Source organism: Cetorhinus maximus, chromosome 1 (assembly GCF_964194155.1).
Source record: "Cetorhinus maximus chromosome 1, sCetMax3.hap1.1, whole genome shotgun sequence".
Taxonomy (NCBI): domain Eukaryota; kingdom Metazoa; phylum Chordata; class Chondrichthyes; order Lamniformes; family Cetorhinidae; genus Cetorhinus; species Cetorhinus maximus.
The window spans coordinates 97120564-97136699 of NC_135879.1; the positions used below are offsets into that span (position 1 = coordinate 97120564).

General features: G+C 43.1%; 1 protein-coding gene across 2 annotated transcripts in view; it reads left to right on the forward strand.

Annotated features, from left to right (window-relative positions):
• The window catches only part of LOC144681905 (AF4/FMR2 family member 1-like), a 137338-nt gene that overhangs the window by 17265 nt on the left and 103937 nt on the right, over nucleotides 1-16136 (forward strand). The gene's annotated exons all lie outside the window — the stretch shown is intronic.

Sequence of the window (16136 nt, forward strand, 5' to 3'; positions counted from 1 at the left end):
CGGTACTGTGTACACACAGCTGGTAGAAATTAATCAGCTGTCTGAGCAGTTATTAAGACTGGTAGCTACATAAATCTTGGTAATGAAAATGGGCAAAATGTTCCAGTTAGATGTGGAACCTGCTTTACACAAAATGTGTATTTATATAATGCTTTTAGCGTAAATAACATATCTTAAAGGGCTTCTGAATGGCATTATAAAACAAAAGACCAAAGCTTATTCAAAGAGGTAGGTTTTGAGGATTATTTTAAAGCTGAAGAGTGAGGTGGAGAGGTTTAGGAAGGAAATTCCAGAGCTTAGGGCCTAGGCAACTTGAGGCACGGCCACCAATAGTGAAACAGTTAACATCAGGGAGGCTCAGGAGGCCAGGGTTAGAAGCGTGCAGGGAGGTCAGATGGTCATCGAGCTGGAGGAGATTACAGAGATAGGGAGGAGTGAGATCATAGAGGGACTTGAGAACAAAGATGAGTATTTTAAAATTGGCTCCTGGTTAAGCTACATTGCAGTGTAGGTCAGTGAGCATTGGGTGACCAGTGAATGGAAGTGGGTGCGAGTTGGGACATAAGCAGCAGAAATTTAGCTGACCTCCATTTTATGGAGGCTAGAATGTGGGAGGCCAGCCTGGAGTACATTAAAATAGTCAAGTCTAGAGATATAGGTGTGGATGAGGGTTTCAGCAGCACAAAAGATGAGGCAGGTGGAGCCGAGGTGATCTTACGGAGGTGGACATGGAGATGTTGCACATATGGGGTCGGAAGCTCATCCTAGGGTCAAATATGTCACCATGGTTATGAACAGTCTAATTGAACCTCAAGAAAGTTGGCAGGGAGAAGGATGGAGGGAGAGTTGGCTAGAGGACCAGAAAGAATGGTTTTGGTCTTCCCTATATTTATTTGGAGGAAATTTCTCATCCAGTACTGGATGTCGGCCAAACAGCCTGGCAATTAAAAGGCAATGGAGGAGTTTGAGAGATGGGGGTGTTGTAGAGCTGGAGTACATGCGAAAACTGACGCTGTGTTTTGGGTGAGAGGCAGCATGTAGATGACAAATAGGAAGGGAGCAAGGATTGGTTCTTGGGAGACACCAAAAGGAACAGGAAGAGGAGTCATTGCAATTGATTCTGTGGCTACTATTGGGTATATAAGGATGGAACCAGGTGACAGCAATCCTACCCAGCTGGATGACAGTGGAGAGGTGTTAGTGGAGCATGGTGTGGTCAGCCGTATCAAAGGCTGCAGGCAGGTCGAGGAGGATGAGGAGGGATAGTTTACCTTTGTCCTAGTCACAAATTATTCCCTGTGTGACTGATAAAAGCCACATTGGTACTGTGGCAGGGGTGAGAAACTGATTGGAGGGATTCAAACATGGAGTTCCAGGAAAAATGTCCCAAATTTGGGAAACAGCAACATACAGGAAATTTGGAGAGGAAAGGGAGGTTGGAGATGAGATGAGAGGTCAGTGCTTGGCTTTTTGAGGAGGCGGTGATGGCGGCAGATTTGAAGGAAAGATGGGCAGCACCTCGGGAGAGAGCCATTAACAACGTCAGCTAACATAGGAGCCAGGAAGGGAAGCTGGGTGTTAGTTTAGCTGAGAGAGCAGAAGGTGGATCTCATGAACAAGATGAGCTCTTGAGGAAGCATGGGGGGAGATAGAGAAACTAGACAAAGGTAAAAGTTCAGACCTAGAGCCGAGGTAGTGGGGAGAGCTTTAGAGGTGGTTTGGCCTGGTGGGCTCATGGAACGGAGGCAGCTGATTGCATGATCTCAACCTTAGTGACAATGGGCACTTGGTGCTGAGGGTGGAGAAGATGGGAAGAGGAGTTTAAGAAGACAGCTGACTGTACAGGAAAGGAGCCAGGGATTATCTTTGCATTCCAGGATGATTAGTTTTAGCAGATAAGTGCAGGACCCGATGGTGCTTTATGTTGTCCAGCCAGATCTAGTGGCGAATGGCTATGGACTAGGTGCAGGTCAATGGGACTAGCGGAATAATATTTCGGCACAGACTAGAAGGGCCGAATGGCCTGTTTTCTGTGCTGTAGTGTTCTATGGTTCTATGGTTGTGTCCCTTTGACTTAAGGGAGGGAGAGGGTAATGGTATTAATGGTGATGAAAGCATTGAAGATGGAGATGAGGGAGTGATTGAGGAGATCAGTAGCTTCAGAAATGTGAACAGAGGGCCAAAGGGTGGACACTGGGTTCTGAAAGTATAATTGTAAGTGAATAGGGGATTTTTTTCCCCCTGTATGGAAGGAAGTAGGGTTTAGAGGGGGAAGCTGGATATGGCTAGAGAGCAATGCAAGAGATCAGGGATGGCCTGATCTGCGATTGCAATAGCGAGGTTACATGAAATGGCAAGGTCAAGGGTGTAGCCATGAATATGGGTTGGGGAGTTTACATGGAGGGAGAGATTAAGGGAGGATGAGAGGTCAGTGAATTGAGGAAGGAGAGAATGTGATGAATTGAAATGGAAGTTGAAATCACCTGGTATGAAAAGCCACTTGGTGCAGAGACTGAGGAAGCAAAGCAGTGAAAATATCTGTGAGAAAGTACACAAATGTGTGAGTATCTGAGTAGCTGAGCCGTGCACCATAATGGACACTTGAGTTAAGTACTGAAGTCCTCTGAGCATTCTCTACACTGCAGCAAAGAGGGAACGCTTTCAGATGGGGAGCAGACAATTACTGGGGGGAGGGGAAGACGTCCCCAGAGAACAGCAGATGGAAAATTGCTGGGACACCATTTTAATTCCTTGCAACAACATCTTATGTCCTTTAAAAGACATGATTACTTGCAAAATTTAATTTTTTGCCTTATTTGGCCCTAAATGATGATGTGGTTCACCTAATGCTGACTGAATACAATTCAGTTGCATTAATCCTCATAGTAACAGTGCACTTTAAAAAAGGAAATGAGGCATAACAGCAACATTAGTCACTCTGTTGTCAGAGTTCTCTCACTAAAGCGTTTATATTTAAATAGTATTCAGGTGGTTGTGGACATGTCATGCATTGCGTGAACCAGACTGACTAGATTTCCATGTGTGTATGTTCCCTGACACAAATTCCATTATCATCATTGCATTCTTTCTGTAAATGTTTACAAAGTCACCTCCTCTTAAATCAGAGAGATATTTTCATCCTTGTATGACTTTTTCATGGGCTACAGATAAAATCAAATCTTCCACAGGAAACGCACTACGGTATATGGCTTTAAGGATGCAACAACCATCCTCCGGTGGCAAGTATCTAAATGCAAGCAGTCTTTTAAAAAATATATATATAAATCTCTTGGACTGTCTTTATTTTCCTGTTTTTTTTTCCTTTCTTAATGTTGAGTTTTCTTTTCAGTTGAAATTAATTTGCAGTAAGTTGACAGAATGTAACTTAATATTTGCAGCACAGCAGAATGTGGTGAAAAGGTCATTGCCAGTCAGTAGTCAGACTGATCTATTCCCCCTATCTTTGAGGAGCTAAGGCCAAGTGGACCAGAGGATAGGCAAGTGACTTGCTCCCTCTGCATTTAGTGACTGTGATACAAGGGACAACTCTGGTATGACCCAAGTTCATTCTCAACCTTTGGATGTAGTGAACGTATTGTAATCCCGTCCTGATTTACATCATTTGACAAAACCAGCTGGGGACCAGATCTTGGGCTTGAAGAGACCCAGAAGGTAAGTTTTAAATTAATTTTTCAGCTTTTTATGTGGGCCAGCACAGGCAGAGTGCTCCTCCAGGCTTCACGTGTGAGCCTTGGGCTTCCCTTGAGATGAGCTACCCTTCCCCTGATTTCCCACCCACTGTTTCACAGGACCTGGCTGCGGCCTCTTGCCACTTCCCACAGGCAAGGGTGTCAATCTGGAGTCTGCAGCAGGTCTTGTACTGGATTATATATTTAGAAATAGCAAAATGAGCAAAAGCAAGTCTGTGTCCTACTTGTTTCACTGAATGGGACAGAGCTTATCTGTAACTGTCACCTAGTGGATGCGATATATAGTCCCCATCAATTATACTATCCTGGATAGTCACCCACATGGGACAAATGATGCTACCGTTTAGTGTTTGTTACAAAGGCATTGTTTAAAATGCATTAAGCAACAGCTTGTTTGTGTGGTTAAATATCTACTGACTTTTTAAGAGGTTTTTTTTAATGGCTGTATCCAATCGACTTTGCAACATAGACAGATTTTGGAAGCACAAAGATGAATCTGATGTAAATGGGTGTTGGGAGTTTGAAAAAATGAGTGAGGCCTTGGTCAGGCTTAGCACTCAGTTCCCTCTCCCTGTGCTTTTGTTGCCAGCTGATTTTGCGTGCATGCATATTGCTTTATTTGAGTCCCAGAATGGATGCAAAAATATTTCACCACTTGCACCAGTATTGTGCATTTGGGTGCACAAAGGCTGTTTGGAATAGCTCAGTGAAAACTCCATGAACAGTGGCCCTCTTAAAGATGAACAGGCATTATAGTATCAGTGACCTTCCCTCCATCATAAGGTTAGAAGTAAGGATGTTCACTGTGCAATGTTCAGCAACTGCTAAGATACTGAAGCAGTCCATGTCCATATGCAACAAGACCTGGACAATATCCAGGCTTGGGCTGACAAGTGGCAAGTAACATTCGCACCACACAAGCGCCAGGCAATGACCATCTCCAACAAGAGAGAATCTAACCAACTCTCCTTGATATTCAATGGCATTACCATTACTGATTCCCCCACTATCAACATCCTGATTGACCAGAAACTGAACTGGACCAGCCATATAAATACTGTGGCTAGAAGAACAGGTCAGAGGCTGGGAATTCTGCAGCGAATAACTCAACACCTGACTCCCCAAGGGCTGTCCACCATCTACAACGCTCGTCAGGAGTGTAATTGAATAGTCTTACACATGCCTAGATGAGTGCAGCTACAACAACACTCAAAAAGCTTGACAAAGCTTTTGTTTAATTGTCAGCTGCGTTTGCAGCCAATGCCGTGATGTGTAGGTTTACTCTTTTACTCAGTGTCGTCATTGCAAACGACAGAGTAGGCAGTGGCCAAGAGCAGGAAAGCTTATCAAACAGTTATTAAAGACAGTGATTTAAAAAACCTTACCATCTCCTCCATGTTTTCCCTCCATCCATCCATCCAGCACCAGGGTGAATGTGTAGCACAGTTGCCCCAAGCTGACTACTATGTCATATTGACTTGGAATTACCAGAGAGCATTGAATCCACATGTTAAGCCTCGCAGTTTAAACAGCCCCGTGTTAGCACAACTGAACATGTTAGTGTTTTACCCAACTGAAAGCTGAGTACTTTATTGTCATTTAGGGATACAAATAGCCCATAGAATTACCCGGCACTGATAGCACAGGGAGAAAAAATACAATACACTTAAACTTGCGGCCATTAACCTTCAGTCCCAGAAGAGCGCAGAGCCAGTGATTACTTTGAAATAAATGAACCTTTTTAACAAAATTGCTTAAACTTTACAAGCACCTGGTGTGTGTGAAATAAGAGATAAGTTGACATTTTAAAGATTGCAGGGCTAGAGATCATAGTCAGGTTTTTGCTGGCACTGTGTCTCCTGCAAATGACATCGTTGGTTTTCTGTTCATGTGCAGACAGTTATTGGTGGCCATTTTGCGCTGCTAGAAGGCACATGTTAATTGCCCACCACCATTCATGACTGGTTGTTGCAGGACTGCAGAGCTTTGATCCGTTGATTGCGGGATTGATTAGCTCTGTTACATTCTGCTGTTTAGCAAGCGTGTAGTCCTGTGTCCAGTTTGGCACCTCATTTAGGTATGCTTGGTATTGCTCTTGGCATGCTGTCTACACTCATTGAACCAGGGTTGGCCTCCTGGCTAATGATGGTAGAATGAAGCATTCGCTGCGCCAAAAGGTTGCAGATTGTGGTTGAATACAGTGTTGCTGTTGATGGCTCACTGCACCTCCATGGATGCTCAGTTTTGAGCTGCTAGATTTCTTCTGAGTCTATCCCATTTAACATGGTAGTAGTGCCACGTAATGTGGGAAGGTGTCATCAGTGTGAAGACTGAACTGTGTTTTCAGTGGAAGAAATGAAAGTTTTCTCAAGAAGACCAGAAGGCACTTGAGGCACGTGGATTATACCCTCCATTAAACCACCAACTGTATCTGCAGACCCTGATACACCTATCTGCCAATGACCGAGTGCAACTGACTCTACAGGCTGTAAGTCAACAGAGAGCTGATGCATAGCTTCACCATCTGCAACTGGATCTAACTCGCCGCATTGATTCTGCACTGCCAGTGGTGTTGAAGACCACTGCTATCTATGGCTTTTCTGCCTTCAGTCTCTGATTAAACACAATATTGAGAAAGGGCAGTGGAATTAGAGTTCCATTACTTAGTCCATTGGAGAAACAGCAGAAGAAAGATGAGCTGAATAACCTGTTCTATGCTGTAAAATTCTGTGATTCCATTTCAGGCGAGCTGTGTTGACCACACAAACAACGTGACCAACATTGGGAACATAGAAACGGGAGTAGGCCATTTATCCCCACAGATTGTTTTGAAATTCAGTGTGTTTATGGCTAGTCTGTAACCTAACTCCATATATCCACCTCTGCCCCATATCTCTTAAAACTTTTGGTTAACAGAAACCTTCCTGTCAACTTTTGCATTGCTCTCATATATGCCAACCTAGAAAACGACCAAACATTAACCCATAGCTTTCCAAGTTAACAACTCCAGAATCGTCTGGAGTTATGGTAGCTCGATGAGGCTGACAATGGAACAAGGGAGAAAGGATTCTTACTGCTCTGGTAAAAACAAAAAACTGCGATGCTGGAAATCCAAAACAAAAATAAAAATACCTGGAAAAACTCAGCAGGTCTGGCAGCATCTGCGGAGAGGAACACAGTTAATGTTTCGAGTCCGTATGACTCTTCAACAGAACTAAGTAAAAATAGAAAAGAGGTGAAATATAAGCTGGTTTAAGGGGGTTGGCGGGGAGGGTAGAGCTGGATAGAGGGCCAGTGATAGGTGGAGATAGACAAAAGGACAAAGAGGTGTTGAAGGTGGTGATAGCTAATTAAGGGTAGAAAGCAGGACAAGCAAGGTACAGATAGCCCTAGTGGGGGTGGGGTGGGGTGAAGGAATCGAAATAGGCGAAAAGGTAGAGATAAAACAATGGATGGAAATACATTTAAAAATAATGGAAATAAGTGGGAAAAGAAAAATCTATATATAAATTATTGGAAAAAAAGGGGGGGATCGGAAAGGGGGTGGGGATGGAGGAGAGAGTTCATGATCTAAAATTGTTGAACTCAATATTCAGTCCGGAAGGCTGTAAAGTGCCTAGTCGGAAGATGAGGTCCTGTTCCTCCAGTTTGCTTTGAGCTTCACTGGACAAGGACAGACATGTGGGCATGAGAGCAGGGTGGAGTGTTGAAATGGCAAGCGACAGAGAGGTCTGGGTCATGCGTGCGGACAGACCGAAGGTGTTCTGCAAAGTGGTCACCCAGTCTGCGTTTGGTCTCTCCAATGTAGAGGAAGCCGCATTGGGAGCAACAAATGCAGTAGACTAAATTGAGGGAAGTGCAAGTGAAATGCTGCTTCACTTGAAAGGAGTGTTTGGGCCCTTGGACGGTGAGGAGAGGGGAAGTAAAGGGGCAGGTGTTGCACCTTCTGCGGTTGCAAGGGAAGGTGCCGTGGGAGGGGGTTGAGGTGTAGGGGGTGATGGAAGAGTGGACCAGGGTGTCATGGAGGGAACGACCCCTGCAGAATGCCGCTAGGGGGGTGAAGGGAAGATGCGTTTGGTGGTGGCATCATGCTGGAGTTGGCGGAAATGGCGGAGGATGATCCTTTGAATGCGGAGGCTGGTGGGGTGATAAGTGAGGACAAGGGGGACCCTATCATGTTTCTGGGAGGGAGAGGAAGGTGTGAGGGCGGATGCGCGGGAGATGGGCCGGACACGGTTGAGGGCCCTGTCAACCACCGTGGGTGGAAAACCTCGGTTAAGGAAGAAGGAAGACATGTCAGAGGAACTGTTTTTGAAAGTGACATCAACAGAACAGAGGCGAAGGAACTAAGAGAATGGGATGGACTCCTTACAGGAAGCAGGGTGTGAGGAGCTGTAGTCGGGGTAGCTGTGGGAGTCGGTAGGCTTTGTAATGGATATTGGTGGACAGAAATTGAGACAGAGACAGAGAGGTGAAGGAAGGGAAGTGTCAGAGATGGACCATGTGAAAATGATGGAGGGGTGGAAATTGGAAGCAAAATTAATAAATTTTTCCAGGTCCAGAGGAGAGCATGAAGCAGCACCGAAGTAATCATCGAGGTACCGGCGAAAGAGTTGTGGGAGGGGGCCGGAGTAGGACTGGAACAAGGAATGTTCCACATACCCCATAAAGAGACAGGCATAGCTGGGGCCCATGCGGATACCCATAACCACACCTTTTATTTGGAGGAAGTAAGAGGAGTTAAGGAGAAATTGTTCAGTGTGAGAACAAGTTCAGCCAGACGGAGGAGAGTAGTGGTGGATGAGGATTGTTCGGGCCTCTGTTCGAGGAACCAGCTTATATTTCACCTCTTTTCAATTTTTACTTAGTTCTGTTGAAGAGTCATACGGACTCAAAACGTTAACTGTGTTCCTCTCCACAGATGCTGCCAGACCTGCTGAGTTTTTCCAGGTATTTTTATTCTTACTGCTCTGGGCTTTATCAGCAACTGATGACTGACTGACCAGTCCCCTAAAACTTTGATTTTCAGCAGAACTGCTGTCTCATACTCCTTATCCCCTCTGCCCCAATTGCCCACAATACTTGCCTAAAATCCCAGGGGAATTCCCAAACCTAATTACTCACTATATTGTATCTTGAATACAAAAGCAGAATACTGCAAATGCTGAAAATCAGGCAGCATCTTTAGGTGGGGGGTGGGGTGCGGTTTCCAGTTGATGATCTTTAGTTAGGAACTAGAAGAAGTTGCAGATTTAATGATTCCTAGACAAATACAGAGTCAAGGACTCGGAAGGGGGAGGAGTGGGTTGGAGGCAAAGTACCAAAAGAGGGAAGCAGAAATTAAATGATAAAAGGGACAACGGTCCAAAGTAAAAGGGGGTGATAATGGGGCAAGTGTTGTTTTAAAGAGCCTGGTCTGGAAAGGTGAAGCTGGTTGCGGCAGAACCATTAGCAGTTCCTGCTGTCTGAGAAAATGGGAGCTGGTGTTATGATCTCGACGTTAATTCTGTTTATCTCTCCACAGATGCCTCGCCTGCTGAGCATTTGCAGCATTTTCTGTTATAATTTCATTGACTTTTTCTTAACTTTGTGGCAACATCTCGAACAGCCAAGGTTTCACAGGTGCCAGCAGCTATCCAGAGTCCCTGCCGCGTGGCTAATTTTCATTAATGAGATGAGGATAATTAGAGCTGAACTGGAGCCTTTCCTCACCCAATATTCACACTTTACAGTAACAGGGAGCAGGAATCCTTATTTTCTGTTTTTGCACCGAGGGGTACTAAAGTCAGTTGTAGTGCCTAAGCCCCTGGCTGAGATCAGTTGACTTAAATACAGACTGTGATCTTCTTATTCTATATGGCTTAAACCACAGGCACCCTGCACATTGTTTAACTGAACTATTGCAGATATTTTGAATAGGACCCGGTTGTGAGCAGTGGCCGAGTTGGTACTTTTGATAGAGTTGATCCGCAGACACTTCTTGGGTGGAAACTAACTTTATTTACATAGTACTCAGCAACAACTACATGTGTGCTTTCAACTCCAACTCTATCTCTACTACTGACTACTGAGGTAGCCCGCGGTACTGTCCTATTGGCTACTATAGATCATGTGATCTTCCTTAACAAGCATTATTCTTAAAGGCACATTGCACCTAAATAAAACCATAATTACTACATTCCTCCCCCTTTAACTCGGATATGCATATTATATTTACAAGCTCAAATTTTCCAAGACAACATAATATTTACATTGGGTAAGGAATTTCCAAGTTCAGTCTTTCAGATGGTTTCTTGATACTTATAGAACATCTCAGCTCCACAACTTCAGATTTTTTGTCAGGAACCTCTTTTCCGGAGTTGCCTGAACATCAGGTGCTTTGGTGGGTACTTGCAGTTCTATATCCTCAACTCTTACTGGAGCATCAGACATGTCTGTCCTGGTTTGAGTACTCTCACCAGGAAACGCTGACCCGGTTGTGATCACTGGTAGAAATAAATCTTGATGATTTGTCTCTCTTCTTCCTTAAATGGTCCAAATGTTTCCATATGATCTGTCCTTCCACCTTCACGTGGTAAGGTAGAGGTCCAGTCACCACTTATTTCATCCAGCAACCACTTTGGTCCTTCTCTGAAGTTCTTCACTTATACAGTCTCTCCCATGGTAAATTTCCTCTCACGACTATGCTTGTCGTGTCTAGTTTTCTGGCTTCCCTGACTCCTTTCCACCTTCCCCTCTAAATTCGGCATTATTAAGCTCAGTCTTGTACTGAGATGGCGTTTCAACAATAACTCCACAGGTGTGGCACCTGTTGTTGTGTGAGGGGTAGTCCTGTAATGAAAAAGAAAGCCTGCTAGCTTGGTTGCTAAGGAATCACCAGTTAGCTTTTTCATCTCTGCCTTGAACGTTTGAACCGCCCTTTCGGCCAGTCCATTTGAGGAAAGGTGGTACGGTGAAGTTTTTACATGAGTGATTCTTTTGAGGCTGATGAACCATTGAAACTCAGCACTCATAAGTGCCATGCCGTTATTAGGAGCAACTATTTCTGGTAGGCTGTGACTGGCAAAACTTTGACATAGCTTCTCAATTGTAACAATCAACGTTGGTGACTTCATCTCATGTATGTCCAACCGTTTTGAACGGGCATCGACAAATGGCAGAAACATTGTTCCCAAGAAAGGTCCCAGATAGTCAACATGTAACCACACCCAGGGTCTACCTGGCCACTCCCAAGGGTGTAACGGAGCTGTTGATGGCAACTTTTGCAGCTGCTGACATTGCACACAATTCTTCACTAAACTCTATTTCACCATCCATCCCAGGCCACCATAGATAGCTGTGTGCTACGGTCTTCATTCGGGAAATTCCTGGGTGTGTGCTGTGTAACTCAATTAAAAGTGGCTCCCCTTTGGAGGAACTATCACTTGTGCTCCCCACAATGAGGTGCCATCCTGGCTGGTTATTTCATGTCTTCTATTGAAGTACAGTTTCATTTCATCAGATACAGGCTCCTGTGACCAACCATGAAACACTTGTTCTCGTACTTGGAATAGGACTGGGTCCCTACTTGTCCAGTCTCTGGTCTGTCGAGCACATACCGGCAAGGAACCTAAGAAATTTAACAGTGAAACAAGTTCCTGTGGAATTGGGACGTGCTCATCATTTTTTTGTAAAGGCAAATGACTCGGCATCAGCATTTGTGATTTGATTGCCAGGCCAATGTACAAAAGTGTATTCATATGCTGCCAGAATTAAAGCCCTGTTAGTATTTCTGTATCTTCTTTCTAGCACAGACTTTAATCTCAGCCTTCTTTTTGACTTTACTGTTGGCCAGACTTCTCTCAGATGCAAGCCCATCTTGTCTGAGCTCAGTGGTTGAATCTCCCAAAATTTCATTATCTGTCTGTTTCATAGAAAATTCCATGACTTTTGCTTCCAAAGCCTCTTTGGCTTCATTTAGCTGATCCTTCAGCTCTTCCGTCTCTTTTTTGTATTTGTTTGCTGCCTCCTGGAAAATTGAGCATTGTTGTCTTCTCTGCCAACTCATTCTTCAGTTTATTCAGAGAAGTGCTGAATTCTTTCTGTTTCTCTTCATACCTTTCCAGAGGTACGAACTTTGACCTAAGGGAATCTTGTAGTGTGTGAAGGTCTTTCAGTAGATTTTCTTTTTCCCTTCAAAGGTTGCTCACCTCGTCTCGAACTCTATCATCAAGCAAGGTCTCTTCAAGTTCCTTCTGCTGTTCTTCCAGGTTTTGGCTTAAGACATCCTGCATTTCTTCAGGTTGTTGAGTCCTTACACACTCCTTTTTCAAAACAGGATCGCTTCCAGTTTTCTTTTGGAACCTCAGTGGCCACTCAAGGCTGACTTCCCTTAGCCAATTTCGCCCTAGAAGGCTTGGTCCTCTGCATCTCAGTACCAACACTTGTAGCTTTGCCGATTGGCTTCCATAATGGAAAGTTACTCTGCTTATGCCTTTTACTTGAATGTCTTCACCCGTGAATGTTTTCAGTTTGGCAGCGGTTTCTCCTAAACTTAATTAATGTTCACCATTATTCAGATATCTGAAGGTACGTTCCCCAATTACTATAATGAAAGCTCCCGTGACCACTTCCATTCTAACAGGTCTGCCATTTACTTTCACTGTGACAAATATTGGTCCTGTCTTCCCAACTTTAAGATTAAACAATGAATAAATGTCTGAATTTGTTGCTTCACGCTCTTCTACATTGTAGATTTCATTGGGCTTCTTTTGTTTACAAGCCTGCTTGAATCTTTCCTTACAGTGTCTCACTATATGTCCATTTCTATGACAATAGTAGCACTCAATTTTTTTAAAACTGCCAATCGTTAAAAGACTGCTTGTTTCCACCCCTATTGAAATTATTATTTGATTTCACAACTAAGTTATTTTTCCTTATTCTTCGGCTATTGGGGGCTGTTTCCCGCTTCTCGGCAGAGTCTTGCATTTTTGCGCTCTTTTCGGCTGGGGTTTCCTGCCCAATATGGAGGATGGCGCTATTTTGCGTGCCCTGTATTGCTTTTGAATCTCTTACTTCACTTTCCATGGCCAGTGCTTTCTCTAGCGCCTTCTTGAAATCCAGATTCACTTTGGACAATAATCTTTTCTGAATAGTGTCCTCATACACACCACGCATTAAACAATCTCTGACCATGTCGTTTAGAGACGTACCAAACTCTCAATGTTCCACTAGCTGTTTCAAATTTGCCACATAGCATGCAATTGTCTCACCCGGGGCTCTGTTTCTCAAATTAAGCTTGAACCTCTGTATCGTTTTGAGCGCTTTGGTTGATAATGACCCTTCACGAGGTCCACTAATTCATCGAAATTTTTCAAATCTGGGGCACTGGGTGCCGTCAAACTTAAGAGGATCATTCGTCTCTTCTCTTCTCTCGTAATTTTGTTTGCTTGAAAAAAGAACGTGAGGCGTTCAATGTCATGAGACCAATGATCTGTGGCTGGATCAAAAGGGTCAATTCTTCTGAATTGCAGCATTTTCAGAGGGGTATCTTCTTCAATTTTAACAGAGCTTGCTACTTACAATCACTGGGCGAGGTATAGTGCGAATTTCTTTTCAACTTTATTTCTTCTGTTTCATCTTGATTTTACCCTCGTCGCCAGTTTGTTGTGAGTGGTGGCCAAGTTGGTACTATTGATAGAGTTGATCGACAGACACTTCTTGGGTGGAAGCTTTAAGTTTATTTACAACGTACTCAGCAACAACTACATGCCTCTATACAACTGACAACTGAGGTAGCCCGCGATACTCTCCTTTTGGTTACTATAGATCATGTGATCTTAAGCATTATTCTTAAAGGTACATTACACCTAAATAAAACCATAATTACTACAGAACCATCCATCATTGCTCTCGTCACTCCAAATAAACAAACTTTGTGTTCTGCCTTTGCAAAAGTTAATGTGATCCAGATCTAACAATTAACTTAGCGTGATTAAACTGAGCACTGAACTTTATATAGGTATCCAATATCCTTTCACGTTGTGTGGTACTGAATGCACAGGGATTGAAGCAGAGACCGTGTCACATTTAAGAAAGGTTAGATTGGTGGTTGAAGGAAAAGGGAAGAAAGGGATATGGGAGCAAAGTGGACACATGGGGGTGGATTACTGTTCATGTGGAGGATAAATAATGCAAATTAAGGTTATAGGTCCTAGATTTACTCTGGTTTGGGGACAAAATCTACTTCCTCTTCATAATACCTTTGCTGACGTTACCATTGATTCAGTTTAGAATTATATTTGCTCCTGATTAATCTTTATGCAACGTACTAAAATATCCTTTGCTTTTACCTCATCTCTTCTCCATGTTCCCTTGACTCTCGGAGTTTGCCCCTGAATCACAACATCTAAGTCAAGCTGCATACTCATGCAGCCAGTCGCATGAGCAGATGGCTGGATAAACATGGCCAGCTTGAAATTTGCCTTTACATATGTGCTGACTGGTCAGTGCTATTCTTTAAGTGCTTGGCCATGTACTTTGGCTGGCTTCCGTTTAAATGTCACAGTGATAAATTTTGATCTCCTGAAATGAGGGTTATACGGAGAGATGGGAGAAGCTGGGATGGCTCTTCTCAGAGCAGAGAAGGTCAAGAGGAGATTTAACAGAGGTTTCAGAATTGAGTTTTGATTGAATATATAAGTGGACACTCCTTTAACTGGAGGGAGGGTTGGTAACTAGAGAACACAGCTTTAAGATAATTGGCAGAAAAGCTAGAGGAGAGATGAGCTTTTTGTTTACGCAGCAAGTTATGATCTGGAATACACACCCTGAAAGGTTAGTGGAAGCAGGTTAGGAATAACTTTCATAAAGGAATTGGATGTATATTTGAAAGGGAAACATTTGCAGGGCTGTGAGGGAAGAACTGGGAGTAATTGGCTTGTACTTTTAAAGAACTAGAACAGACATGATGGGCCGAAAGGTCACCTTCTGTGATTCCTTGAAGATGTATATATTTTCTCCTCTCTTTAAAAAAAGACAGAAATTCATATTTCTGAATTGCTGAGTTCCTGTGTGGAACGCAGCCTGAACCTGACTTTATTACTATATTGTGGCTGTTCATGAGAGAAAAATGGAGACAAGTGGCTCCTTTCTTTTTTATTTTTGTATGCACATTGCTTTGATATGAAAATAAAATGTGTTAAAATTGTGAAGCACTTTTCCAAAACCTGCAGAACCTCCTGAATGTGACAAAAAAAATGGTGTGATAACAACAGGGTTAACCAAACACTTTTAGAAGTGCTTTGTAGAAATACGAGAAGTGTTAGCTGGTGCCTTTGTAACAAGGATTATGTGTTCGTGCGAACGTTTCTGAAACTGTCGCTAAGGTTGAAAGTGACCCAAAAAATCAATAGATGTGCTAAAGCACTGATTTGGCAGAAGGGAAGAAAAGACTACCTATAAAACGTAATCACAAAATGGTTTTGTTGTTATTTGCATCTATACCACATTACTGCTTTTATTAAACCTTATTTTGTTTTGTGCTCTATCCCCTCAAGTCCTGACTCCTGGACAGTTGCCAGCAGCCCTTCACAACCTCACCCAGTGAATGAAGGCTGGCAGTTTGACTGTAGGTGGGATGATCACAGCTGAGCCTATCCTGCTCTTCTCTCCAATGATAGCACTCATGCAGATTCCAGCACGGGTCATTGGTTAACAATCAGCAATAGGAATACTAGCTGATTTTCCTTTTTTAAAAATTTTGGTTTCTCCCCCAGCCCTAGCTGAAAGGCACAAAACCAACAGTCATGTTGTCCTGGAGGGGATCAGCTAATTCAGCAGAAACTGGGAATTGAAGTTCAGACCCCTTTGCCCAGCCGGCTATCATGACCGCTTTATTAAAATATCTCTTATTGCTTCAGATCTTTGAAAACGAGCTGAAGCAATTGCTCAGTTTCTTTAACAAATGTTAAATTGTAAAGTGTTTACCTGTCTTTTAAATGAAACCAACACATGCTGGATTAGAAAATAAAACCAAAATATAATTGATACACAATGGGTTCCTATTCCTCAAAATCCTTTCTGAAAAAAGTTAAATATAATGTCATACAGCTAACATATTCCACAAACAGAATTGCAGCCACTAGATTGACTGCTTCCTTCCCTTCTACGTTTGTCTCAGTTCCTATTCAAAGTATTCATGGCCACATCTCTTACCAAGATTTTAGCAATCCAGAATTTGGTATGGGGGAGGAAGTGTGTGTCAGTGCTCATCCACCATGTGTTTTAAACTTGGTTTTAAATAAATCATCTATTTTCAGATCCGTGCTGATATATTATCAAGTTTCTTGTTTTTATATATTTCAATTTTACCTCCATCAATAATTAGGTCTAAGCATTTCCCCTCAGCTTTATTTGCAATTCTTTCAGTAATTATTTACTGTATGT